Here is a 22,084-nt window from a genome sequence, read left to right as displayed (position 1 = left end):
GTCCTTACGGAAAGAAGTCGTTTGTCGATTCCAAAACGCATCGTACTGTGGCTGGTGTTAACGCTGTAACGCCCTGCTGCAGTGCAGCTGACCAAGCTCCCACTCGTGAATCATTTAATGATGGCATCCGTCCACGTCGGTATCCGATCGGAGGAAAGTAGTCGGCCCACTTACTTACTGCAGAAATAAGCACCGAATCGTCGTGTAGCGTTGTCTAATGCAAATGAGAAATGTCCTGTGCATTCAGTATAACAACTACCGCAACGACGCGATTATCTCGATGCGCAACATTTATTTGTCACCTTCGTTGACCTCATCGCTGATGTTGCTTCCAAGTTTCTTTCGAAGAGCAAACCACGTTCTTCGTAGCCGAATTGTGAGACCAGAGGCTCCTGCTGTTGGCGATGGAGCCAGGCCCTATCAGATCGCTTCCGTATATGGCGGTCGGACGGAAAGCAAAACTGTCGAAAGGCGACAGTTGTGCTACAGTTGGGGGTATTATTGGCTCGATACGTTAAAATGTCTGCGAGAAGTAAGCACTTAACTATGAGTGAGAAACCACCGTTCCCAAACACCGCCATGGTGCCAAACCTCGATTCGTTTATAAATCTTGAGGTGATGTTTGATTCGGAAGACGTACGCTATCGAATGTTGTGTCCTTCCAATTGGTAGGCGGTTTAGTTTCGTATTTCTTACAGATGTTATCTGCCACCTACACGTTCCATTGCTACTAGTGAGTGGCGTTTCGCATGTAGAAGGCGTGATCCGAAATGGGTGCTTTACGTAAAATTCTTCGACGAGGATGGGATTCGAACCCACGCGTGCAGAGCACATTGGATTAGCAGTCCAACAGCCTTAACCACTCGGCCACCTCGCCTGATGCATCGGAAACTGCGTCCCTCGCTAGTCCTTACGGAAAGAAGTCGTTTGTCGATTCCAAAACGCATCGTACTGTGGCTGGTGTTAACGCTGTAACGCCCTGCTGCAGTGCAGCTGACCAAGCTCCCACTCGTGAATCATTTAATGATGGCATCCGTCCACGTCGGTATCCGATCGGAGGAAAGTAGTCGGCCCACTTACTTACTGCAGAAATAAGCACCGAATCGTCGTGTAGCGTTGTCTAATGCAAATGAGAAATGTCCTGTGCATTCAGTTCAAATGGCTCTGAGCACTACCTGTGCATTCAGTATAACAACTACCGCAACGACGCGATGATCTCGATGCGCAACATTTATTTGTCACCTTCGTTGACCTCATCGCTGATGTTGCTTCCAAGTTTCTTTCGAAGAGCAAACCACGTTCTTCGTAGCCGAATTGTGAGACCAGAGGCTCCTGCTGTTGGCGATGGAGCCAGGCCCTATCAGATCGCTTCCGTATATGGCGGTCGGACGGAAAGCAAAACTGTCGAAAGGCGACAGTTGTGCTACAGTTGGGGGTATTATTGGCTCGATACGTTAAAATGTCTGCGAGAAGTAAGCACTTAACAATGAGTGAGAAACCACCGTTCCCAAACACCGCCATGATGCCAAACCTCGATTCGTTTATAAATCTTGAGGTGATGTTTGATTCGGAAGACGTACGCTATCGAATGTTGTGTCCTTCCAATTGGTAGGCGGTTTAGTTTCGTATTTCTTACAGATGTTATCTGCCACCTACACGTTCCATTGCTACTAGTGAGTGGCGTTTCGCATGTAGAAGGCGTGATCCGAAATGGGTGCTTTACGTAAAATTCTTCGACGAGGATGGGATTCGAACCCACGCGTGCAGAGCACATTGGATTAGCAGTCAAACAGCCTTAACCACTCGGCCACCTCGCCTGATGCATCGGAAACTGCGTCCCTCGCTAGTCCTTACGGAAAGAAGTCGTTTGTCGATTCCAAAACGCATCGTACTGTGGCTGGTGTTAACGCTGTAACGCCCTGCTGCAGTGCAGCTGACCAAGCTCCCACTCGTGAATCATTTAATGATGGCATCCGTCCACGTCGGTATCCGATCGGAGGAAAGTAGTCGGCCCACTTACTTACTGCAGAAATAAGCACCGAATCGTCGTGTAGCGTTGTCTAATGCAAATGAGAAATGTCCTGTGCATTCAGTATAACAACTACCGCAACGACGCGATTATCTCGATGCGCAACATTTATTTGTCACCTTCGTTGACCTCATCGCTGATGTTGCTTCCAAGTTTCTTTCGAAGAGCAAACCACGTTCTTCGTAGCCGAATTGTGAGACCAGAGGCTCCTGCTGTTGGCGATGGAGCCAGGCCCTATCAGATCGCTTCCGTATATGGCGGTCGGACGGAAAGCAAAACTGTCGAAAGGCGACAGTTGTGCTACAGTTGGGGGTATTATTGGCTCGATACGTTAAAATGTCTGCGAGAAGTAAGCACTTAACTATGAGTGAGAAACCACCGTTCCCAAACACCGCCATGGTGCCAAACCTCGATTCGTTTATAAATCTTGAGGTGATGTTTGATTCGGAAGACGTACGCTATCGAATGTTGTGTCCTTCCAATTGGTAGGCGGTTTAGTTTCGTATTTCTTACAGATGTTATCTGCCACCTACACGTTCCATTGCTACTAGTGAGTGGCGTTTCGCATGTAGAAGGCGTGATCCGAAATGGGTGCTTTACGTAAAATTCTTCGACGAGGATGGGATTCGAACCCACGCGTGCAGAGCACATTGGATTAGCAGTCCAACAGCCTTAACCACTCGGCCACCTCGCCTGATGCATCGGAAACTGCGTCCCTCGCTAGTCCTTACGGAAAGAAGTCGTTTGTCGATTCCAAAACGCATCGTACTGTGGCTGGTGTTAACGCTGTAACGCCCTGCTGCAGTGCAGCTGACCAAGCTCCCACTCGTGAATCATTTAATGATGGCATCCGTCCACGTCGGTATCCGATCGGAGGAAAGTAGTCGGCCCACTTACTTACTGCAGAAATAAGCACCGAATCGTCGTGTAGCGTTGTCTAATGCAAATGAGAAATGTCCTGTGCATTCAGTATAACAACTACCGCAACGACGCGATGATCTCGATGCGCAACATTTATTTGTCACCTTCGTTGACCTCATCGCTGATGTTGCTTCCAAGTTTCTTTCGAAGAGCAAACCACGTTCTTCGTAGCCGAATTGTGAGACCAGAGGCTCCTGCTGTTGGCGATGGAGCCAGGCCCTATCAGATCGCTTCCGTATATGGCGGTCGGACGGAAAGCAAAACTGTCGAAAGGCGACAGTTGTGCTACAGTTGGGGGTATTATTGGCTCGATACGTTAAAATGTCTGCGAGAAGTAAGCACTTAACTATGAGTGAGAAACCACCGTTCCCAAACACCGCCATGGTGCCAAACCTCGATTCGTTTATAAATCTTGAGGTGATGTTTGATTCGGAAGACGTACGCTATCGAATGTTGTGTCCTTCCAATTGGTAGGCGGTTTAGTTTCGTATTTCTTACAGATGTTATCTGCCACCTACACGTTCCATTGCTACTAGTGAGTGGCGTTTCGCATGTAGAAGGCGTGATCCGAAATGGGTGCTTTACGTAAAATTCTTCGACGAGGATGGGATTCGAACCCACGCGTGCAGAGCACATTGGATTAGCAGTCCAACAGCCTTAACCACTCGGCCACCTCGCCTGATGCATCGGAAACTGCGTCCCTCGCTAGTCCTTACGGAAAGAAGTCGTTTGTCGATTCCAAAACGCATCGTACTGTGGCTGGTGTTAACGCTGTAACGCCCTGCTGCAGTGCAGCTGACCAAGCTCCCACTCGTGAATCATTTAATGATGGCATCCGTCCACGTCGGTATCCGATCGGAGGAAAGTAGTCGGCCCACTTACTTACTGCAGAAATAAGCACCGAATCGTCGTGTAGCGTTGTCTAATGCAAATGAGAAATGTCCTGTGCATTCAGTATAACAACTACCGCAACGACGCGATTATCTCGATGCGCAACATTTATTTGTCACCTTCGTTGACCTCATCGCTGATGTTGCTTCCAAGTTTCTTTCGAAGAGCAAACCACGTTCTTCGTAGCCGAATTGTGAGACCAGAGGCTCCTGCTGTTGGCGATGGAGCCAGGCCCTATCAGATCGCTTCCGTATATGGCGGTCGGACGGAAAGCAAAACTGTCGAAAGGCGACAGTTGTGCTACAGTTGGGGGTATTATTGGCTCGATACGTTAAAATGTCTGCGAGAAGTAAGCACTTAACTATGAGTGAGAAACCACCGTTCCCAAACACCGCCATGGTGCCAAACCTCGATTCGTTTATAAATCTTGAGGTGATGTTTGATTCGGAAGACGTACGCTATCGAATGTTGTGTCCTTCCAATTGGTAGGCGGTTTAGTTTCGTATTTCTTACAGATGTTATCTGCCACCTACACGTTCCATTGCTACTAGTGAGTGGCGTTTCGCATGTAGAAGGCGTGATCCGAAATGGGTGCTTTACGTAAAATTTTTCGACGAGGATGGGATTCGAACCCACGCGTGCAGAGCACATTGGATTAGCAGTCCAACAGCCTTAACCACTCGGCCACCTCGCCTGATGCATCGGAAACTGCGTCCCTCGCTAGTCCTTACGGAAAGAAGTCGTTTGTCGATTCCAAAACGCATCGTACTGTGGCTGGTGTTAACGCTGTAACGCCCTGCTGCAGTGCAGCTGACCAAGCTCCCACTCGTGAATCATTTAATGATGGCATCCGTCCACGTCGGTATCCGATCGGAGGAAAGTAGTCGGCCCACTTACTTACTGCAGAAATAAGCACCGAATCGTCGTGTAGCGTTGTCTAATGCAAATGAGAAATGTCCTGTGCATTCAGTATAACAACTACCGCAACGACGCGATTATCTCGATGCGCAACATTTATTTGTCACCTTCGTTGACCTCATCGCTGATGTTGCTTCCAAGTTTCTTTCGAAGAGCAAACCACGTTCTTCGTAGCCGAATTGTGAGACCAGAGGCTCCTGCTGTTGGCGATGGAGCCAGGCCCTATCAGATCGCTTCCGTATATGGCGGTCGGACGGAAAGCAAAACTGTCGAAAGGCGACAGTTGTGCTACAGTTGGGGGTATTATTGGCTCGATACGTTAAAATGTCTGCGAGAAGTAAGCACTTAACTATGAGTGAGAAACCACCGTTCCCAAACACCGCCATGGTGCCAAACCTCGATTCGTTTATAAATCTTGAGGTGATGTTTGATTCGGAAGACGTACGCTATCGAATGTTGTGTCCTTCCAATTGGTAGGCGGTTTAGTTTCGTATTTCTTACAGATGTTATCTGCCACCTACACGTTCCATTGCTACTAGTGAGTGGCGTTTCGCATGTAGAAGGCGTGATCCGAAATGGGTGCTTTACGTAAAATTCTTCGACGAGGATGGGATTCGAACCCACGCGTGCAGAGCACATTGGATTAGCAGTCCAACAGCCTTAACCACTCGGCCACCTCGCCTGATGCATCGGAAACTGCGTCCCTCGCTAGTCCTTACGGAAAGAAGTCGTTTGTCGATTCCAAAACGCATCGTACTGTGGCTGGTGTTAACGCTGTAACGCCCTGCTGCAGTGCAGCTGACCAAGCTACCACTCGTGAATCATTTAATGATGGCATCCGTCCACGTCGGTATCCGATCGGAGGAAAGTAGTCGGCCCACTTACTTACTGCAGAAATAAGCACCGAATCGTCGTGTAGCGTTGTCTAATGCAAATGAGAAATGTCCTGTGCATTCAGTATAACAACTACCGCAACGACGCGATTATCTCGATGCGCAACATTTATTTGTCACCTTCGTTGACCTCATCGCTGATGTTGCTTCCAAGTTTCTTTCGAAGAGCAAACCACGTTCTTCGTAGCCGAATTGTGAGACCAGAGGCTCCTGCTGTTGGCGATGGAGCCAGGCCCTATCAGATCGCTTCCGTATATGGCGGTCGGACGGAAAGCAAAACTGTCGAAAGGCGACAGTTGTGCTACAGTTGGGGGTATTATTGGCTCGATACGTTAAAATGTCTGCGAGAAGTAAGCACTTAACTATGAGTGAGAAACCACCGTTCCCAAACACCGCCATGGTGCCAAACCTCGATTCGTTTATAAATCTTGAGGTGATGTTTGATTCGGAAGACGTACGCTATCGAATGTTGTGTCCTTCCAATTGGTAGGCGGTTTAGTTTCGTATTTCTTACAGATGTTATCTGCCACCTACACGTTCCATTGCTACTAGTGAGTGGCGTTTCGCATGTAGAAGGCGTGATCCGAAATGGGTGCTTTACGTAAAATTCTTCGACGAGGATGGGATTCGAACCCACGCGTGCAGAGCACATTGGATTAGCAGTCCAACAGCCTTAACCACTCGGCCACCTCGCCTGATGCATCGGAAACTGCGTCCCTCGCTAGTCCTTACGGAAAGAAGTCGTTTGTCGATTCCAAAACGCATCGTACTGTGGCTGGTGTTAACGCTGTAACGCCCTGCTGCAGTGCAGCTGACCAAGCTCCCACTCGTGAATCATTTAATGATGGCATCCGTCCACGTCGGTATCCGATCGGAGGAAAGTAGTCGGCCCACTTACTTACTGCAGAAATAAGCACCGAATCGTCGTGTAGCGTTGTCTAATGCAAATGAGAAATGTCCTGTGCATTCAGTATAACAACTACCGCAACGACGCGATTATCTCGATGCGCAACATTTATTTGTCACCTTCGTTGACCTCATCGCTGATGTTGCTTCCAAGTTTCTTTCGAAGAGCAAACCACGTTCTTCGTAGCCGAATTGTGAGACCAGAGGCTCCTGCTGTTGGCGATGGAGCCAGGCCCTATCAGATCGCTTCCGTATATGGCGGTCGGACGGAAAGCAAAACTGTCGAAAGGCGACAGTTGTGCTACAGTTGGGGGTATTATTGGCTCGATACGTTAAAATGTCTGCGAGAAGTAAGCACTTAACTATGAGTGAGAAACCACCGTTCCCAAACACCGCCATGGTGCCAAACCTCGATTCGTTTATAAATCTTGAGGTGATGTTTGATTCGGAAGACGTACGCTATCGAATGTTGTGTCCTTCCAATTGGTAGGCGGTTTAGTTTCGTATTTCTTACAGATGTTATCTGCCACCTACACGTTCCATTGCTACTAGTGAGTGGCGTTTCGCATGTAGATGGCGTGATCCGAAATGGGTGCTTTACGTAAAATTTTTCGACGAGGATGGGATTCGAACCCACGCGTGCAGAGCACATTGGATTAGCAGTCCAACAGCCTTAACCACTCGGCCACCTCGCCTGATGCATCGGAAACTGCGTCCCTCGCTAGTCCTTACGGAAAGAAGTCGTTTGTCGATTCCAAAACGCATCGTACTGTGGCTGGTGTTAACGCTGTAACGCCCTGCTGCAGTGCAGCTGACCAAGCTCCCACTCGTGAATCATTTAATGATGGCATCCGTCCACGTCGGTATCCGATCGGAGGAAAGTAGTCGGCCCACTTACTTACTGCAGAAATAAGCACCGAATCGTCGTGTAGCGTTGTCTAATGCAAATGAGAAATGTCCTGTGCATTCAGTATAACAACTACCGCAACGACGCGATTATCTCGATGCGCAACATTTATTTGTCACCTTCGTTGACCTCATCGCTGATGTTGCTTCCAAGTTTCTTTCGAAGAGCAAACCACGTTCTTCGTAGCCGAATTGTGAGACCAGAGGCTCCTGCTGTTGGCGATGGAGCCAGGCCCTATCAGATCGCTTCCGTATATGGCGGTCGGACGGAAAGCAAAACTGTCGAAAGGCGACAGTTGTGCTACAGTTGGGGGTATTATTGGCTCGATACGTTAAAATGTCTGCGAGAAGTAAGCACTTAACTATGAGTGAGAAACCACCGTTCCCAAACACCGCCATGGTGCCAAACCTCGATTCGTTTATAAATCTTGAGGTGATGTTTGATTCGGAAGACGTACGCTATCGAATGTTGTGTCCTTCCAATTGGTAGGCGGTTTAGTTTCGTATTTCTTACAGATGTTATCTGCCACCTACACGTTCCATTGCTACTAGTGAGTGGCGTTTCGCATGTAGAAGGCGTGATCCGAAATGGGTGCTTTACGTAAAATTCTTCGACGAGGATGGGATTCGAACCCACGCGTGCAGAGCACATTGGATTAGCAGTCCAACAGCCTTAACCACTCGGCCACCTCGCCTGATGCATCGGAAACTGCGTCCCTCGCTAGTCCTTACGGAAAGAAGTCGTTTGTCGATTCCAAAACGCATCGTACTGTGGCTGGTGTTAACGCTGTAACGCCCTGCTGCAGTGCAGCTGACCAAGCTACCACTCGTGAATCATTTAATGATGGCATCCGTCCACGTCGGTATCCGATCGGAGGAAAGTAGTCGGCCCACTTACTTACTGCAGAAATAAGCACCGAATCGTCGTGTAGCGTTGTCTAATGCAAATGAGAAATGTCCTGTGCATTCAGTATAACAACTACCGCAACGACGCGATTATCTCGATGCGCAACATTTATTTGTCACCTTCGTTGACCTCATCGCTGATGTTGCTTCCAAGTTTCTTTCGAAGAGCAAACCACGTTCTTCGTAGCCGAATTGTGAGACCAGAGGCTCCTGCTGTTGGCGATGGAGCCAGGCCCTATCAGATCGCTTCCGTATATGGCGGTCGGACGGAAAGCAAAACTGTCGAAAGGCGACAGTTGTGCTACAGTTGGGGGTATTATTGGCTCGATACGTTAAAATGTCTGCGAGAAGTAAGCACTTAACTATGAGTGAGAAACCACCGTTCCCAAACACCGCCATGGTGCCAAACCTCGATTCGTTTATAAATCTTGAGGTGATGTTTGATTCGGAAGACGTACGCTATCGAATGTTGTGTCCTTCCAGTTGGTAGGCGGTTTAGTTTCGTATTTCTTACAGATGTTATCTGCCACCTACACGTTCCATTGCTACTAGTGAGTGGCGTTTCGCATGTAGAAGGCGTGATCCGAAATGGGTGCTTTACGTAAAATTCTTCGAGGAGGATGGGATTCGAACCCACGCGTGCAGAGCACATTGGATTAGCAGTCCAACGCCTTAACCACTCGGCCACCTCGTCTGATACATCAGAAACTGCGTCCCTCGCTAGTCCTTACGGAAAGAAGTCGTTTGTCGATTCCAAAACGCATCGTACTGTGGCTGGTGTTAACGCTGTAACGCCCTGCTGCAGTGCAGCTGACCAAGCTGCCACTCGTGAATCATTTAATGATGGCATCCGCCCACGTCGGTATCCGATCGGAGGAAATTAGTCGGCCCACTTACTTACTGCAGAAATAAGCACCGAATCGTCGTGTAGCGTTGTCTAATGCAAATGAGAAATGTCCTGTGCATTCAGTATAACAACTACCGCAACGACGCGATTATCTCGATGCGCAACATTTATTTGTCACCTTCGTTGACCTCATCGCTGATGTTGCTTCCAAGTTTCTTTCGAAGAGCAAACCACGTTCTTCGTAGCCGAATTGTGAGACCAGAGGCTCCTGCTGTTGGCGATGGAGCCAGGCCCTATCAGATCGCTTCCGTATATGGCGGTCGGACGGAAAGCAAAACTGTCGAAAGGCGACAGTTGTGCTACAGTTGGGGGTATTATTGGCTCGATACGTTAAAATGTCTGCGAGAAGTAAGCACTTAACTATGAGTGAGAAACCACCGTTCCCAAACACCGCCATGGTGCCAAACCTCGATTCGTTTATAAATCTTGAGGTGATGTTTGATTCGGAAGACGTACGCTATCGAATGTTGTGTCCTTCCAATTGGTAGGCGGTTTAGTTTCGTATTTCTTACAGATGTTATCTGCCACCTACACGTTCCATTGCTACTAGTGAGTGGCGTTTCGCATGTAGAAGGCGTGATCCGAAATGGGTGCTTTACGTAAAATTCTTCGACGAGGATGGGATTCGAACCCACGCGTGCAGAGCACATTGGATTAGCAGTCCAACAGCCTTAACCACTCGGCCACCTCGCCTGATGCATCGGAAACTGCGTCCCTCGCTAGTCCTTACGGAAAGAAGTCGTTTGTCGATTCCAAAACGCATCGTACTGTGGCTGGTGTTAACGCTGTAACGCCCTGCTGCAGTGCAGCTGACCAAGCTACCACTCGTGAATCATTTAATGATGGCATCCGTCCACGTCGGTATCCGATCGGAGGAAAGTAGTCGGCCCACTTACTTACTGCAGAAATAAGCACCGAATCGTCGTGTAGCGTTGTCTAATGCAAATGAGAAATGTCCTGTGCATTCAGTATAACAACTACCGCAACGACGCGATTATCTCGATGCGCAACATTTATTTGTCACCTTCGTTGACCTCATCGCTGATGTTGCTTCCAAGTTTCTTTCGAAGAGCAAACCACGTTCTTCGTAGCCGAATTGTGAGACCAGAGGCTCCTGCTGTTGGCGATGGAGCCAGGCCCTATCAGATCGCTTCCGTATATGGCGGTCGGACGGAAAGCAAAACTGTCGAAAGGCGACAGTTGTGCTACAGTTGGGGGTATTATTGGCTCGATACGTTAAAATGTCTGCGAGAAGTAAGCACTTAACTATGAGTGAGAAACCACCGTTCCCAAACACCGCCATGGTGCCAAACCTCGATTCGTTTATAAATCTTGAGGTGATGTTTGATTCGGAAGACGTACGCTATCGAATGTTGTGTCCTTCCAATTGGTAGGCGGTTTAGTTTCGTATTTCTTACAGATGTTATCTGCCACCTACACGTTCCATTGCTACTAGTGAGTGGCGTTTCGCATGTAGAAGGCGTGATCCGAAATGGGTGCTTTACGTAAAATTCTTCGAGGAGGATGGGATTCGAACCCACGCGTGCAGAGCACATTGGATTAGCAGTCCAACGCCTTAACCACTCGGCCACCTCGTCTGATACATCAGAAACTGCGTCCCTCGCTAGTCCTTACGGAAAGAAGTCGTTTGTCGATTCCAAAACGCATCGTACTGTGGCTGGTGTTAACGCTGTAACGCCCTGCTGCAGTGCAGCTGACCAAGCTGCCACTCGTGAATCATTTAATGATGGCATCCGCCCACGTCGGTATCCGATCGGAGGAAATTAGTCGGCCCACTTACTTACTGCAGAAATAAGCACCGAATCGTCGTGTAGCGTTGTCTAATGCAAATGAGAAATGTCCTGTGCATTCAGTATAACAACTACCGCAACGACGCGATTATCTCGATGCGCAACATTTATTTGTCACCTTCGTTGACCTCATCGCTGATGTTGCTTCCAAGTTTCTTTCGAAGAGCAAACCACGTTCTTCGTAGCCGAATTGTGAGACCAGAGGCTCCTGCTGTTGGCGATGGAGCCAGGCCCTATCAGATCGCTTCCGTATATGGCGGTCGGACGGAAAGCAAAACTGTCGAAAGGCGACAGTTGTGCTACAGTTGGGGGTATTATTGGCTCGATACGTTAAAATGTCTGCGAGAAGTAAGCACTTAACTATGAGTGAGAAACCACCGTTCCCAAACACCGCCATGGTGCCAAACCTCGATTCGTTTATAAATCTTGAGGTGATGTTTGATTCGGAAGACGTACGCTATCGAATGTTGTGTCCTTCCAATTGGTAGGCGGTTTAGTTTCGTATTTCTTACAGATGTTATCTGCCACCTACACGTTCCATTGCTACTAGTGAGTGGCGTTTCGCATGTAGAAGGCGTGATCCGAAATGGGTGCTTTACGTAAAATTCTTCGACGAGGATGGGATTCGAACCCACGCGTGCAGAGCACATTGGATTAGCAGTCCAACAGCCTTAACCACTCGGCCACCTCGCCTGATGCATCGGAAACTGCGTCCCTCGCTAGTCCTTACGGAAAGAAGTCGTTTGTCGATTCCAAAACGCATCGTACTGTGGCTGGTGTTAACGCTGTAACGCCCTGCTATAGTGCAGCTGACCAAGCTCCCACTCGTGAATCATTTAATGATGGCATCCGTCCACGTCGGTATCCGATCGGAGGAAAGTAGTCGGCCCACTTACTTACTGCAGAAATAAGCACCGAATCGTCGTGTAGCGTTGTCTAATGCAAATGAGAAATGTCCTGTGCATTCAGTATAACAACTACCGCAACGACGCGATTATCTCGATGCGCAACATTTATTTGTCACCTTCGTTGACCTCATCGCTGATGTTGCTTCCAAGTTTCTTTCGAAGAGCAAACCACGTTCTTCGTAGCCGAATTGTGAGACCAGAGGCTCCTGCTGTTGGCGATGGAGCCAGGCCCTATCAGATCGCTTCCGTATATGGCGGTCGGACGGAAAGCAAAACTGTCGAAAGGCGACAGTTGTGCTACAGTTGGGGGTATTATTGGCTCGATACGTTAAAATGTCTGCGAGAAGTAAGCACTTAACTATGAGTGAGAAACCACCGTTCCCAAACACCGCCATGGTGCCAAACCTCGATTCTTTTATAAATCTTGAGGTGATGTTTGATTCGGAAGACGTACGCTATCGAATGTTGTGTCCTTCCAATTGGTAGGCGGTTTAGTTTCGTATTTCTTACAGATGTTATCTGCCACCTACACGTTCCATTGCTACTAGTGAGTGGCGTTTCGCATGTAGAAGGCGTGATCCGAAATGGGTGCTTTACGTAAAATTCTTCGACGAGGATGGGATTCGAACCCACGCGTGCAGAGCACATTGGATTAGCAGTCCAACAGCCTTAACCACTCGGCCACCTCGCCTGATGCATCGGAAACTGCGTCCCTCGCTAGTCCTTACGGAAAGAAGTCGTTTGTCGATTCCAAAACGCATCGTACTGTGGCTGGTGTTAACGCTGTAACGCCCTGCTGCAGTGCAGCTGACCAAGCTCCCACTCGTGAATCATTTAATGATGGCATCCGTCCACGTCGGTATCCGATCGGAGGAAAGTAGTCGGCCCACTTACTTACTGCAGAAATAAGCACCGAATCGTCGTGTAGCGTTGTCTAATGCAAATGAGAAATGTCCTGTGCATTCAGTATAACAACTACCGCAACGACGCGATTATCTCGATGCGCAACATTTATTTGTCACCTTCGTTGACCTCATCGCTGATGTTGCTTCCAAGTTTCTTTCGAAGAGCAAACCACGTTCTTCGTAGCCGAATTGTGAGACCAGAGGCTCCTGCTGTTGGCGATGGAGCCAGGCCCTATCAGATCGCTTCCGTATATGGCGGTCGGACGGAAAGCAAAACTGTCGAAAGGCGACAGTTGTGCTACAGTTGGGGGTATTATTGGCTCGATACGTTAAAATGTCTGCGAGAAGTAAGCACTTAACTATGAGTGAGAAACCACCGTTCCCAAACACCGCCATGGTGCCAAACCTCGATTCGTTTATAAATCTTGAGGTGATGTTTGATTCGGAAGACGTACGCTATCGAATGTTGTGTCCTTCCAATTGGTAGGCGGTTTAGTTTCGTATTTCTTACAGATGTTATCTGCCACCTACACGTTCCATTGCTACTAGTGAGTGGCGTTTCGCATGTAGAAGGCGTGATCCGAAATGGGTGCTTTACGTAAAATTCTTCGACGAGGATGGGATTCGAACCCACGCGTGCAGAGCACATTGGATTAGCAGTTCAACGCCTTAACCACTCGGCCACCTCGTCTGATGCATCAGAAACTGCGTCCCTCGCTAGTCCTTACGGAAAGAAGTCGTTTGTCGATTCCAAAACGCATCGTACTGTGGCTGGTGTTAACGCTGTAACGCCCTGCTGCAGTGCAGCTGACCAAGCTTCCACTCGTGAATCATTTAATGATGGCATCCGTCCACGTCGGTATCCGATCGGAGGAAATTAGTCGGCCCACTTACTTACTGCAGAAATAAGCACCGAATCGTCGTGTAGCGTTGTCTAATGCAAATGAGAAATGTCCTGTGCATTCAGTATAACAACTACCGCAACGACGCGATTATCTCGATGCGCAACATTTATTTGTCACCTTCGTTGACCTCATCGCTGATGTTGCTTCCAAGTTTCTTTCGAAGAGCAAACCACGTTCTTCGTAGCCGAATTGTGAGACCAGAGGCTCCTGCTGTTGGCGATGGAGCCAGGCCCTATCAGATCGCTTCCGTATATGGCGGTCGGACGGAAAGCAAAACTGTCGAAAGGCGACAGTTGTGCTACAGTTGGGGGTATTATTGGCTCGATACGTTAAAATGTCTGCGAGAAGTAAGCACTTAACTATGAGTGAGAAACCACCGTTCCCAAACACCGCCATGGTGCCAAACCTCGATTCGTTTATAAATCTTGAGGTGATGTTTGATTCGGAAGACGTACGCTATCGAATGTTGTGTCCTTCCAATTGGTAGGCGGTTTAGTTTCGTATTTCTTACAGATGTTATCTGCCACCTACACGTTCCATTGCTACTAGTGAGTGGCGTTTCGCATGTAGATGGCGTGATCCGAAATGGGTGCTTTACGTAAAATTCTTCGACGAGGATGGGATTCGTACCCACGCGTGCAGAGCACATTGGATTAGCAGTCCAACAGCCTTAACCACTCGGCCCCCTCGCCTGATGCATCGGAAACTGCGTCCCTCGCTAGTCCTTACGGAAAGAAGTCGTTTGTCGATTCCAAAACGCATCGTACTGTGGCTGGTGTTAACGCTGTAACGCCCTGCTGCAGTGCAGCTGACCAAGCTCCCACTCGTGAATCATTTAATGATGGCATCCGTCCACGTCGGTATCCGATCGGAGGAAAGTAGTCGGCCCACTTACTTACTGCAGAAATAAGCACCGAATCGTCGTGTAGCGTTGTCTAATGCAAATGAGAAATGTCCTGTGCATTCAGTATAACAACTACCGCAACGACGCGATTATCTCGATGCGCAACATTTATTTGTCACCTTCGTTGACCTCATCGCTGATGTTGCTTCCAAGTTTCTTTCGAAGAGCAAACCACGTTCTTCGTAGCCGAATTGTGAGACCAGAGGCTCCTGCTGTTGGCGATGGAGCCAGGCCCTATCAGATCGCTTCCGTATATGGCGGTCGGACGGAAAGCAAAACTGTCGAAAGGCGACAGTTGTGCTACAGTTGGGGGTATTATTGGCTCGATACGTTAAAATGTCTGCGAGAAGTAAGCACTTAACTATGAGTGAGAAACCACCGTTCCCAAACACCGCCATGGTGCCAAACCTCGATTCGTTTATAAATCTTGAGGTGATGTTTGATTCGGAAGACGTACGCTATCGAATGTTGTGTCCTTCCAATTGGTAGGCGGTTTAGTTTCGTATTTCTTACAGATGTTATCTGCCACCTACACGTTCCATTGCTACTAGTGAGTGGCGTTTCGCATGTAGAAGGCGTGATCCGAAATGGGTGCTTTACGTAAAATTCTTCGACGAGGATGGGATTCGAACCCACGCGTGCAGAGCACATTGGATTAGCAGTTCAACGCCCTAACCACTCGGCCACCTCGTCTGATGCATCAGAAACTGCGTCCCTCGCTAGTCCTTACGGAAAGAAGTCGTTTGTCGATTCCAAAACGCATCGTACTGTGGCTGGTGTTAACGCTGTAACGCCCTGCTGCAGTGCAGCTGACCAAGCTCCCACTCGTGAATCATTTAATGATGGCATCCGTCCACGTCGGTATCCGATCGGAGGAAATTAGTCGGCCCACTTACTTACTGCAGAAATAAGCACCGAATCGTCGTGTAGCGTTGTCTAATGCAAATGAGAAATGTCCTGTGCATTCAGTATAACAACTACCGCAACGACGCGATTATCTCGATGCGCAACATTTATTTGTCACCTTCGTTGACCTCATCGCTGATGTTGCTTCCAAGTTTCTTTCGAAGAGCAAACCACGTTCTTCGTAGCCGAATTGTGAGACCAGAGGCTCCTGCTGTTGGCGATGGAGCCAGGCCCTATCAGATCGCTTCCGTATATGGCGGTCGGACGGAAAGCAAAACTGTCGAAAGGCGACAGTTGTGCTACAGTTGGGGGTATTATTGGCTCGATACGTTAAAATGTCTGCGAGAAGTAAGCACTTAACTATGAGTGAGAAACCACCGTTCCCAAACACCGCCATGGTGCCAAACCTCGATTCGTTTATAAATCTTGAGGTGATGTTTGATTCGGAAGACGTACGCTATCGAATGTTGTGTCCTTCCAATTGGTAGGCGGTTTAGTTTCGTATTTCTTACAGATGTTATCTGCCACCTACACGTTCCATTGCTACTAGTGAGTGGCGTTTCGCATGTAGATGGCGTGATCCGAAATGGGTGCTTTACGTAAAATTCTTCGACGAGGATGGGATTCGTACCCACGCGTGCAGAGCACATTGGATTAGCAGTCCAACAGCCTTAACCACTCGGCCCCCTCGCCTGATGCATCGGAAACTGCGTCCCTCGCTAGTCCTTACGGAAAGAAGTCGTTTGTCGATTCCAAAACGCATCGTACTGTGGCTGGTGTTAACGCTGTAACGCCCTGCTGCAGTGCAGCTGACCAAGCTCCCACTCGTGAATCATTTAATGATGGCATCCGTCCACGTCGGTATCCGATCGGAGGAAATTAGTCGGCCCACTTACTTACTGCAGAAATAAGCACCGAATCGTCGTGTAGCGTTGTCTAATGCAAATGAGAAATGTCCTGTGCATTCAGTATAACAACTACCGCAACGACGCGATTATCTCGATGCGCAACATTTATTTGTCACCTTCGTTGACCTCATCGCTGATGTTGCTTCCAAGTTTCTTTCGAAGAGCAAACCACGTTCTTCGTAGCCGAATTGTGAGACCAGAGGCTCCTGCTGTTGGCGATGGAGCCAGGCCCTATCAGATCGCTTCCGTATATGGCGGTCGGACGGAAAGCAAAACTGTCGAAAGGCGACAGTTGTGCTACAGTTGGGGGTATTATTGGCTCGATACGTTAAAATGTCTGCGAGAAGTAAGCACTTAACTATGAGTGAGAAACCACCGTTCCCAAACACCGCCATGGTGCCAAACCTCGATTCGTTTATAAATCTTGAGGTGATGTTTGATTCGGATGACGTACGCTATCGAATGTTGTGTCCTTCCAATTGGTAGGCGGTTTAGTTTCGTATTTCTTACAGATGTTATCTGCCACCTACACGTTCCATTGCTACTAGTGAGTGGCGTTTCGCATGTAGATGGCGTGATCCGAAATGGGTGCTTTACGTAAAATTCTTCGACGAGGATGGGATTCGTACCCACGCGTGCAGAGCACATTGGATTAGCAGTCCAACAGCCTTAACCACTCGGCCACCTCGCCTGATGCATCGGAAACTGCGTCCCTCGCTAGTCCTTACGGAAAGAAGTCGTTTGTCGATTCCAAAACGCATCGTACTGTGGCTGGTGTTAACGCTGTAACGCCCTGCTGCAGTGCAGCTGACCAAGCTCCCACTCGTGAATCATTTAATGATGGCATCCGTCCACGTCGGTATCCGATCGGAGGAAATTAGTCGGCCCACTTACTTACTGCAGAAATAAGCACCGAATCGTCGTGTAGCGTTGTCTAATGCAAATGAGAAATGTCCTGTGCATTCAGTATAACAACTACCGCAACGACTCGATTATCTCGATGCGCAACATTTATTTGTCACCTTCGTTGACCTCATCGCTGATGTTGCTTCCAAGTTTCTTTCGAAGAGCAAACCACGTTCTTCGTAGCCGAATTGTGAGACCAGAGGCTCCTGCTGTTGGCGATGGAGCCAGGCCCTATCAGATCGCTTCCGTATATGGCGGTCGGACGGAAAGCAAAACTGTCGAAAGGCGACAGTTGTGCTACAGTTGGGGGTATTATTGGCTCGATACGTTAAAATGTCTGCGAGAAGTAAGCACTTAACTATGAGTGAGAAACCACCGTTCCCAAACACCGCCATGGTGCCAAACCTCGATTCGTTTATAAATCTTGAGGTGATGTTTGATTCGGATGACGTACGCTATCGAATGTTGTGTCCTTCCAATTGGTAGGCGGTTTAGTTTCGTATTTCTTACAGATGTTATCTGCCACCTACACGTTCCATTGCTACTAGTGAGTGGCGTTTCGCATGTAGATGGCGTGATCCGAAATGGGTGCTTTACGTAAAATTCTTCGACGAGGATGGGATTCGAACCCACGCGTGCAGAGCACATTGGATTAGCAGTCCAACAGCCTTAACCACTCGGCCACCTCGCCTGATGCATCGGAAACTGCGTCCCTCGCTAGTCCTTACGGAAAGAAGTCGTTTGTCGATTCCAAAACGCATCGTACTGTGGCTGGTGTTAACGCTGTAACGCCCTGCTGCAGTGCAGCTGACCAAGCTCCCACTCGTGAATCATTTAATGATGGCATCCGTCCACGTCGGTATCCGATCGGAGGAAAGTAGTCGGCCCACTTACTTACTGCAGAAATAAGCACCGAATCGTCGTGTAGCGTTGTCTAATGCAAATGAGAAATGTCCTGTGCATTCAGTATAACAACTACCGCAACGACGCGATTATCTCGATGCGCAACATTTATTTGTCACCTTCGTTGACCTCATCGCTGATGTTGCTTCCAAGTTTCTTTCGAAGAGCAAACCACGTTCTTCGTAGCCGAATTGTGAGACCAGAGGCTCCTGCTGTTGGCGATGGAGCCAGGCCCTATCAGATCGCTTCCGTATATGGCGGTCGGACGGAAAGCAAAACTGTCGAAAGGCGACAGTTGTGCTACAGTTGGGGGTATTATTGGCTCGATACGTTAAAATGTCTGCGAGAAGTAAGCACTTAACTATGAGTGAGAAACCACCGTTCCCAAACACCGCCATGGTGCCAAACCTCGATTCGTTTATAAATCTTGAGGTGATGTTTGATTCGGAAGACGTACGCTATCGAATGTTGTGTCCTTCCAATTGGTAGGCGGTTTAGTTTCGTATTTCTTACAGATGTTATCTGCCACCTACACGTTCCATTGCTACTAGTGAGTGGCGTTTCGCATGTAGAAGGCGTGATCCGAAATGGGTGCTTTACGTAAAATTCTTCGACGAGGATGGGATTCGAACCCACGCGTGCAGAGCACATTGGATTAGCAGTTCAACGCCTTAACCACTCGGCCACCTCGTCTGATGCATCAGAAACTGCGTCCCTCGCTAGTCCTTACGGAAAGAAGTCGTTTGTCGATTCCAAAACGCATCGTACTGTGGCTGGTGTTAACGCTGTAACGCCCTGCTGCAGTGCAGCTGACCAAGCTTCCACTCGTGAATCATTTAATGATGGCATCCGTCCACGTCGGTATCCGATCGGAGGAAATTAGTCGGCCCACTTACTTACTGCAGAAATAAGCACCGAATCGTCGTGTAGCGTTGTCTAATGCAAATGAGAAATGTCCTGTGCATTCAGTATAACAACTACCGCAACGACGCGATTATCTCGATGCGCAACATTTATTTGTCACCTTCGTTGACCTCATCGCTGATGTTGCTTCCAAGTTTCTTTCGAAGAGCAAACCACGTTCTTCGTAGCCGAATTGTGAGACCAGAGGCTCCTGCTGTTGGCGATGGAGCCAGGCCCTATCAGATCGCTTCCGTATATGGCGGTCGGACGGAAAGCAAAACTGTCGAAAGGCGACAGTTGTGCTACAGTTGGGGGTATTATTGGCTCGATACGTTAAAATGTCTGCGAGAAGTAAGCACTTAACTATGAGTGAGAAACCACCGTTCCCAAACACCGCCATGGTGCCAAACCTCGATTCGTTTATAAATCTTGAGGTGATGTTTGATTCGGAAGACGTACGCTATCGAATGTTGTGTCCTTCCAATTGGTAGGCGGTTTAGTTTCGTATTTCTTACAGATGTTATCTGCCACCTACACGTTCCATTGCTACTAGTGAGTGGCGTTTCGCATGTAGATGGCGTGATCCGAAATGGGTGCTTTACGTAAAATTCTTCGACGAGGATGGGATTCGTACCCACGCGTGCAGAGCACATTGGATTAGCAGTCCAACAGCCTTAACCACTCGGCCCCCTCGCCTGATGCATCGGAAACTGCGTCCCTCGCTAGTCCTTACGGAAAGAAGTCGTTTGTCGATTCCAAAACGCATCGTACTGTGGCTGGTGTTAACGCTGTAACGCCCTGCTGCAGTGCAGCTGACCAAGCTCCCACTCGTGAATCATTTAATGATGGCATCCGTCCACGTCGGTATCCGATCGGAGGAAAGTAGTCGGCCCACTTACTTACTGCAGAAATAAGCACCGAATCGTCGTGTAGCGTTGTCTAATGCAAATGAGAAATGTCCTGTGCATTCAGTATAACAACTACCGCAACGACGCGATTATCTCGATGCGCAACATTTATTTGTCACCTTCGTTGACCTCATCGCTGATGTTGCTTCCAAGTTTCTTTCGAAGAGCAAACCACGTTCTTCGTAGCCGAATTGTGAGACCAGAGGCTCCTGCTGTTGGCGATGGAGCCAGGCCCTATCAGATCGCTTCCGTATATGGCGGTCGGACGGAAAGCAAAACTGTCGAAAGGCGACAGTTGTGCTACAGTTGGGGGTATTATTGGCTCGATACGTTAAAATGTCTGCGAGAAGTAAGCACTTAACTATGAGTGAGAAACCACCGTTCCCAAACACCGCCATGGTGCCAAACCTCGATTCGTTTATAAATCTTGAGGTGATGTTTGATTCGGAAGACGTACGCTATCGAATGTTGTGTCCTTCCAATTGGTAGGCGGTTTAGTTTCGTATTTCTTACAGATGTTATCTGCCACCTACACGTTCCATTGCTACTAGTGAGTGGCGTTTCGCATGTAGAAGGCGTGATCCGAAATGGGTGCTTTACGTAAAATTCTTCGACGAGGATGGGATTCGAACCCACGCGTGCAGAGCACATTGGATTAGCAGTTCAACGCCCTAACCACTCGGCCACCTCGTCTGATGCATCAGAAACTGCGTCCCTCGCTAGTCCTTACGGAAAGAAGTCGTTTGTCGATTCCAAAACGCATCGTACTGTGGCTGGTGTTAACGCTGTAACGCCCTGCTGCAGTGCAGCTGACCAAGCTCCCACTCGTGAATCATTTAATGATGGCATCCGTCCACGTCGGTATCCGATCGGAGGAAATTAGTCGGCCCACTTACTTACTGCAGAAATAAGCACCGAATCGTCGTGTAGCGTTGTCTAATGCAAATGAGAAATGTCCTGTGCATTCAGTATAACAACTACCGCAACGACGCGATTATCTCGATGCGCAACATTTATTTGTCACCTTCGTTGACCTCATCGCTGATGTTGCTTCCAAGTTTCTTTCGAAGAGCAAACCACGTTCTTCGTAGCCGAATTGTGAGACCAGAGGCTCCTGCTGTTGGCGATGGAGCCAGGCCCTATCAGATCGCTTCCGTATATGGCGGTCGGACGGAAAGCAAAACTGTCGAAAGGCGACAGTTGTGCTACAGTTGGGGGTATTATTGGCTCGATACGTTAAAATGTCTGCGAGAAGTAAGCACTTAACTATGAGTGAGAAACCACCGTTCCCAAACACCGCCATGGTGCCAAACCTCGATTCGTTTATAAATCTTGAGGTGATGTTTGATTCGGAAGACGTACGCTATCGAATGTTGTGTCCTTCTAATTGGTAGGCGGTTTAGTTTCGTATTTCTTACAGATGTTATCTGCCACCTACACGTTCCATTGCTACTAGTGAGTGGCGTTTCGCATGTAGATGGCGTGATCCGAAATGGGTGCTTTACGTAAAATTCTTCGACGAGGATGGGATTCGTACCCACGCGTGCAGAGCACATTGGATTAGCAGTCCAACAGCCTTAACCACTCGGCCCCCTCGCCTGATGCATCGGAAACTGCGTCCCTCGCTAGTCCTTACGGAAAGAAGTCGTTTGTCGATTCCAAAACGCATCGTACTGTGGCTGGTGTTAACGCTGTAACGCCCTGCTGCAGTGCAGCTGACCAAGCTCCCACTCGTGAATCATTTAATGATGGCATCCGTCCACGTCGGTATCCGATCGGAGGAAATTAGTCGGCCCACTTACTTACTGCAGAAATAAGCACCGAATCGTCGTGTAGCGTTGTCTAATGCAAATGAGAAATGTCCTGTGCATTCAGTATAACAACTACCGCAACGACGCGATGATCTCGATGCGCAACATTTATTTGTCACCTTCGTTGAC

At 48.5% G+C, this 22,084-nt stretch overlaps 24 non-coding genes across 24 annotated transcripts; all 24 read right to left on the bottom strand.

Annotated features, from left to right (window-relative positions):
- Nucleotides 1-794: 794 nt before the first annotated feature.
- Nucleotides 795-877, bottom strand: Trnas-gcu (transfer RNA serine (anticodon GCU)). Its single transcript has one exon. It is a non-coding gene; the product is annotated as a tRNA-Ser (tRNA).
- An 857-nt stretch (nucleotides 878-1,734) lies between these two features.
- Nucleotides 1,735-1,817, bottom strand: Trnas-gcu (transfer RNA serine (anticodon GCU)). The gene has a single exon. It is a non-coding gene; the product is annotated as a tRNA-Ser (tRNA).
- Nucleotides 1,818-2,640: 823 nt separating this feature from the next.
- On the bottom strand, nucleotides 2,641-2,723 carry Trnas-gcu (transfer RNA serine (anticodon GCU)). Its single transcript has one exon. It is a non-coding gene; the product is annotated as a tRNA-Ser (tRNA).
- Nucleotides 2,724-3,546: 823 nt separating this feature from the next.
- Nucleotides 3,547-3,629, bottom strand: Trnas-gcu (transfer RNA serine (anticodon GCU)). The gene has a single exon. It is a non-coding gene; the product is annotated as a tRNA-Ser (tRNA).
- An 823-nt stretch (nucleotides 3,630-4,452) lies between these two features.
- Trnas-gcu (transfer RNA serine (anticodon GCU)) lies at nucleotides 4,453-4,535 on the bottom strand. Its single transcript has one exon. It is a non-coding gene; the product is annotated as a tRNA-Ser (tRNA).
- An 823-nt stretch (nucleotides 4,536-5,358) lies between these two features.
- Trnas-gcu (transfer RNA serine (anticodon GCU)) lies at nucleotides 5,359-5,441 on the bottom strand. Its single transcript has one exon. It is a non-coding gene; the product is annotated as a tRNA-Ser (tRNA).
- Nucleotides 5,442-6,264: 823 nt separating this feature from the next.
- Trnas-gcu (transfer RNA serine (anticodon GCU)) lies at nucleotides 6,265-6,347 on the bottom strand. The gene has a single exon. It is a non-coding gene; the product is annotated as a tRNA-Ser (tRNA).
- An 823-nt stretch (nucleotides 6,348-7,170) lies between these two features.
- Nucleotides 7,171-7,253, bottom strand: Trnas-gcu (transfer RNA serine (anticodon GCU)). Its single transcript has one exon. It is a non-coding gene; the product is annotated as a tRNA-Ser (tRNA).
- An 823-nt stretch (nucleotides 7,254-8,076) lies between these two features.
- Nucleotides 8,077-8,159, bottom strand: Trnas-gcu (transfer RNA serine (anticodon GCU)). Its single transcript has one exon. It is a non-coding gene; the product is annotated as a tRNA-Ser (tRNA).
- An 823-nt stretch (nucleotides 8,160-8,982) lies between these two features.
- Trnas-gcu (transfer RNA serine (anticodon GCU)) lies at nucleotides 8,983-9,064 on the bottom strand. Its single transcript has one exon. It is a non-coding gene; the product is annotated as a tRNA-Ser (tRNA).
- An 823-nt stretch (nucleotides 9,065-9,887) lies between these two features.
- Nucleotides 9,888-9,970, bottom strand: Trnas-gcu (transfer RNA serine (anticodon GCU)). The gene has a single exon. It is a non-coding gene; the product is annotated as a tRNA-Ser (tRNA).
- An 823-nt stretch (nucleotides 9,971-10,793) lies between these two features.
- Trnas-gcu (transfer RNA serine (anticodon GCU)) lies at nucleotides 10,794-10,875 on the bottom strand. Its single transcript has one exon. It is a non-coding gene; the product is annotated as a tRNA-Ser (tRNA).
- Nucleotides 10,876-11,698: 823 nt separating this feature from the next.
- On the bottom strand, nucleotides 11,699-11,781 carry Trnas-gcu (transfer RNA serine (anticodon GCU)). The gene has a single exon. It is a non-coding gene; the product is annotated as a tRNA-Ser (tRNA).
- Nucleotides 11,782-12,604: 823 nt separating this feature from the next.
- Nucleotides 12,605-12,687, bottom strand: Trnas-gcu (transfer RNA serine (anticodon GCU)). Its single transcript has one exon. It is a non-coding gene; the product is annotated as a tRNA-Ser (tRNA).
- Nucleotides 12,688-13,510: 823 nt separating this feature from the next.
- Trnas-gcu (transfer RNA serine (anticodon GCU)) lies at nucleotides 13,511-13,592 on the bottom strand. Its single transcript has one exon. It is a non-coding gene; the product is annotated as a tRNA-Ser (tRNA).
- An 823-nt stretch (nucleotides 13,593-14,415) lies between these two features.
- Nucleotides 14,416-14,498, bottom strand: Trnas-gcu (transfer RNA serine (anticodon GCU)). Its single transcript has one exon. It is a non-coding gene; the product is annotated as a tRNA-Ser (tRNA).
- An 823-nt stretch (nucleotides 14,499-15,321) lies between these two features.
- On the bottom strand, nucleotides 15,322-15,403 carry Trnas-gcu (transfer RNA serine (anticodon GCU)). Its single transcript has one exon. It is a non-coding gene; the product is annotated as a tRNA-Ser (tRNA).
- An 823-nt stretch (nucleotides 15,404-16,226) lies between these two features.
- Trnas-gcu (transfer RNA serine (anticodon GCU)) lies at nucleotides 16,227-16,309 on the bottom strand. The gene has a single exon. It is a non-coding gene; the product is annotated as a tRNA-Ser (tRNA).
- An 823-nt stretch (nucleotides 16,310-17,132) lies between these two features.
- On the bottom strand, nucleotides 17,133-17,215 carry Trnas-gcu (transfer RNA serine (anticodon GCU)). Its single transcript has one exon. It is a non-coding gene; the product is annotated as a tRNA-Ser (tRNA).
- An 823-nt stretch (nucleotides 17,216-18,038) lies between these two features.
- Nucleotides 18,039-18,121, bottom strand: Trnas-gcu (transfer RNA serine (anticodon GCU)). The gene has a single exon. It is a non-coding gene; the product is annotated as a tRNA-Ser (tRNA).
- Nucleotides 18,122-18,944: 823 nt separating this feature from the next.
- Trnas-gcu (transfer RNA serine (anticodon GCU)) lies at nucleotides 18,945-19,026 on the bottom strand. Its single transcript has one exon. It is a non-coding gene; the product is annotated as a tRNA-Ser (tRNA).
- Nucleotides 19,027-19,849: 823 nt separating this feature from the next.
- On the bottom strand, nucleotides 19,850-19,932 carry Trnas-gcu (transfer RNA serine (anticodon GCU)). Its single transcript has one exon. It is a non-coding gene; the product is annotated as a tRNA-Ser (tRNA).
- An 823-nt stretch (nucleotides 19,933-20,755) lies between these two features.
- Nucleotides 20,756-20,837, bottom strand: Trnas-gcu (transfer RNA serine (anticodon GCU)). The gene has a single exon. It is a non-coding gene; the product is annotated as a tRNA-Ser (tRNA).
- An 823-nt stretch (nucleotides 20,838-21,660) lies between these two features.
- Trnas-gcu (transfer RNA serine (anticodon GCU)) lies at nucleotides 21,661-21,743 on the bottom strand. The gene has a single exon. It is a non-coding gene; the product is annotated as a tRNA-Ser (tRNA).
- Nucleotides 21,744-22,084: the final 341 nt, after the last annotated feature.

This window comes from Schistocerca cancellata, chromosome 2 (assembly GCF_023864275.1).
Source record: "Schistocerca cancellata isolate TAMUIC-IGC-003103 chromosome 2, iqSchCanc2.1, whole genome shotgun sequence".
Classification (NCBI taxonomy): domain Eukaryota; kingdom Metazoa; phylum Arthropoda; class Insecta; order Orthoptera; family Acrididae; genus Schistocerca; species Schistocerca cancellata.
The sequence above is the reverse complement of the archived record's forward strand: the minus strand, read 5'-3'. Positions and strand labels throughout refer to the sequence as shown.